This window comes from Petaurus breviceps, unplaced genomic scaffold (assembly GCF_028583685.1).
Source record: "Petaurus breviceps papuanus isolate PSGF00001 unplaced genomic scaffold, PetGlider_PUasm1.0 174, whole genome shotgun sequence".
In the NCBI taxonomy this organism is placed as follows: Eukaryota; Metazoa; Chordata; class Mammalia; order Diprotodontia; family Petauridae; genus Petaurus; species Petaurus breviceps.
The window spans coordinates 24,285,799-24,290,185 of NW_027185761.1; positions in this window are offsets into that span (position 1 = coordinate 24,285,799).

The following is a 4,387-nucleotide window of genomic DNA, read 5'->3' on the forward strand; positions in this document are numbered from 1 at the left end:
TGGTATGCCCTTAACTTTAAGAATGTACCCATGCCTTGGGTGGCACTACTTCGGCTCCCAGAGTAATCAATTTTTGTCCCAGGAGCCTAAAGTCTGTCTCCTTCTCTTTGTGTACTTCCTTGTGAATGGTATTCCCAGAAATGTAGAGCCAAATGCTTTCTGAAAAAGTTGTATTTTGGTGTCTCAGACATGGCCAGGAGCTGGGGCTTGGAAGGCTCTGAGGCTGAACTGGCAGGTTGCCTTATTTATATTTACTGAGAGCCACTCTTCTCTCTACTTTTATTTCACACAATTCAACTGTAGGCTTTCAAGGGACACAATAAAGGACTCTAAAACATACATATATGTATACATATACATACACACATATTTATATATCTATATAAGCAGGGGGAGTCTTGGCATGCATTTCTCTGGCCTGAAATTTATTTCATAGAGCTATTTCTGAAGGACTGTATGCCCCATTTTGGCTTTCTTGCTCCCCTCTCTTTTCCCTGATTGAACTCATCCTCTGGACTCTGCCAATCCCGTGTAATATAAAACCTTGACTGGTGAGAGATGTGGAAGCTGTATTCTGTGCTGGACAGCTCCTGGCATCTCCAGCATTTTTCTACCCTGACCCAACCACCACTGCTATCACAGAGAGTTTGTTAGAAAGCAGGCGATTCTCTATCTTTCACAGATGAGGAATCTGAGGGACGGTTACAGGCCATGGTCAGGGAAGGTTGCAGAAGGTCTGGTCTTATATAGGAGAGGAGTTGGCTGCCTATGCTAATACAATTGCCTGCTGCTTGGTCTCTCTCCACTCCAACCCATCCTCCATTCAGTTATTAAAGTGACCTTCTTAAAGTGCAGGTCTTATTATGTGGTGCTCCTGTTGTCACAATACTGTGGAAGACCAATACATCTTCAAAACCCCTCAAAACGATTTTCTAATAGAGAATTTTCAAGGACTGTGGTATGGAAAGGGAGAGTTATTGACTTGGATTCCTGCCTAGACCTCTTGAAATTATGTCACATAGGGAGTCATGTATTCTGCCTCGACTTCTCTGACCATGGATAAATAACTTCTCCAGTCTGGGTCTCAGTTACTTATTCCTTTGCCCATATTCTCCTCATCTTCCCATTTATTATTTGTTGTAATCCCAACAGGTCTCCAATGGAAACCATTAGAGATGACTCTCTGCTTCATTGAATCCTTGGTCTGATTAACAAGCAATCCTTCCGTGACTGACTCCACATCCTCTGACTTGAGTATAATTACACACAGAGGAGGAAGCAGAAAAGTCTTACTTAGCTTGATGGAAGTCATGGACTTGACACATCAAATAAGTAATTTCCCCCCATTAGTTGGGTGACCCAGGGACTGTGTTAGAATAGAAACTGACTTTCTGGTTTTCAAGACTAATTTTTTGATCAATATTCTCTCTAAGTGTTAAAGACTACTTTTTCAGTTTTTTGTTTCAGATTAGGCTTTTCCTTCAAGTCTAACATTTGATGGTCTTATATAAAAACTGTAATGAAAACTTCAATGAGATGTCCTGTGAATGACAGCTAGGTTCCAATCAGTTTTGAAAATTAAAATGAATTTTCTTTGCTTTCTGACAAAGCAATAATTTATACCCAGAGAGGTCAAGGGACTTCTCCAAGGTGACACAGCTGCTAAATAGCAAAGTCAAAACCAGAACATGGGTTTTGGACTTTAACTATATTGCCTTTTTCACTCAGCCATGATCTTGACTCAGGATTAGTATGAAGGCACTTAGTCCCTGGGCAGGTGAATAGAGCATGAGGAAAAGATACCAAAAAGGAGATAAGGAACAGGGAATATAAACTTTGATTACTTCCTATTATTGTTGTTTGGGGGGTTATATGATCTGGAAAAGAAAGGGAGAAGAAGAGGGAGATGAGAGGGGAGAGGAATTAGAGAATAGAGGGGTGGAAAGAGGGAGAAGAGAGAGAAAGTGGAGGGGGGAGAGAGGAGAGAGAGATTATTGCAAGAGAGAGGGAGAGAGATCATGGCAAGAATGAGAGCACAAAAATAGATTCATTATGGAGTGTCAGTGTTCAGTAAAGTGTTTGCCACAGGCTAGCTTGGAAAAGGTAGAAGAAGAGAACTTTAAAAAATACTGGTGAGGGAATCTGAATAAATGATCCTCAATTAAAAAATTGAATAAAAGAGTGGTCCCTAGGTCCAAGTGTCACAGCAGGTATATCTAAGCCCAGGGCCCAAGACAGTCTCTAAATGCAAAGACATTTGTCTATAGCAAAGTGAATAATTTGGAAAGGAGAGGAAGAAGAACAGAGAGAAGAAACCACTGTCAGAGTAACAGCACAAAATAGATTAAGTATCTTCCTTGATTATAGACCTCAGAAACTCCCAAGGGATCCATCTTCCTCTGCCCCTAGAGAAGGTACCTTAAAGAGAATTCATTTATCGAGTCATCGAATATTTATTCAGCTCCTACTACGTGTGGAGAATTGTGCTAGGCAATAGGGAAAGAAGGGAAAAAGCTTTTCAAAACCAAAATCTGTTTATTAAGCAATGGCCTACTATGTGCGAGGAACTGTGCTAAATGCTTTATAACAACCCTAAGAGGTGTGGGGGGCGTGTTAGTATCCCCATTTTACAATTGAGGAAATTGAGCAAAATAGAGATTAAGTCACTTTTTTAGGGTCATGCAGCTAGTAAATGTCTGAGGAAAATTTGAACTCTAGCTTTCCTGATCCCAAGGTCAGCTCTCTATTCACTGTACCTTCTCTACCTACCACTGTGTACCTCTGGAAGACATATAAAGTTTCGGTAAGATATGGGGCATGCTTTTGTGAACCTTACAATCTAGTAGGATAATAAAATATCCAGTAATTTTCCTATGGAACATCACATGTTCTGGACATTACAAGAGCAATAGGGGGATACAGAACAACATGCTATGTGAATCTGGAGAGAGAAGGTGAAGGTCTGGGGAGTGGGTGGTACCTTAGAAATGCCTGGATGACATTCTCCCATTGGCCACGTTGAATATTTGAATGTTCTAAGCCTGGCAGCAGTTGAATACAGATCGTAAGTGGTGCCTGCAAATTCCATCCAACTTAACAAGGATAAAGGATAATAGGTGAAAAGCCTGAGTGTCAGCCTGCTATCCATGGAATAATAAATGGGCCAGAGAAAGGCCTTCATCACGTTGGGTATGGAGGATTTAAAGAACACGTGGACAAAGATGAGAAGGCATGGACGGCATGTCACATGCACCATTGAAAGGACTTCCCTTATTGATGAGCCAAGATCAAAAGCTCATAACATACTGCCCTGCACAGTAGTTATATGTGCAATTATCTTACATCTCTCTTCCCTTCCCCCTCCCCAGTTGATTATAGGCTCTCTGAGGGCAAAGATCCTCATTCTTAATCAGGTCTACATGTTGCACACCCCCCTAGAGGGGTTTGAATACAGCATGTGTTCAATAAATTCAACAAACATATATTGAGCACCTTCTGTGTACACAGACAGAATGACAAAGACACCAATGGAAACAATTTCTTCCCTAAGAGAGTTTACATTCTACTAGGGAGATATAATGTATAAAAATAAATATTGTACAAGTGGGACAGTGGCAGAGGGATGGAAGTATTTGGTTTAGCAGATAAACTATCTATCCTTTCTTGGGTGTTGCCCACCCTTGTGTGAATAGAACCATTCTTTCTAAGCTCCTTCCTTCAGGTACCCTTAGGTGTGACCTTTTCTCAGTTAAAGTCTCTGCTCATGGGTGTTCTGATATACCTTTGACAATTGATTCTCTGAAATGAAATGTACATATGACACTTTTAAATTTAATCTGGATTATTAATGTTTTCTCTGTCACTTTCTTAAATCTAGACAATCAACAGAATAATCAAGCTCTGATTGCTAGAGCTCGGATTTGCTGATTACCAAGGTGGAAATACTCACACTGAAAATTTAACAATTGGCTCCCATGAGCTTGTACTAGTTGACCTTACTCTATTGCTCAGACAGGTGACTCAGAAACAGAATCTTCTTGTTCTTCCTCTTCTTGGGAAGAAACTAGCCTAAGTCAACTGCCTAAGGAGGTTTAGAGAGAAATCTCCCTGCCAGACCTCCTTCCCCTTGTGCTGCCACTGCCTAATTCATTCTTGGGCCAGGAAAATTCTATTTGTTTTGAATTCACAGGACAACATTGTCCCTGTTTTGAGGGAGTTTGAAAAAAATATTTTCCCTAAAAATCTCTTTATTCCATTTTGAGTGTCCAGTCAGGAAATCAGGAAATACTGCTTTCCTCTAATTTAAAATCTCTCTCTCTCTCTCTCTCTCTCTCTCTCTCTCTCTCTCTCTCTCTCTCTGTCTGTCTCTCTCTCTGTCTCTGTCTCT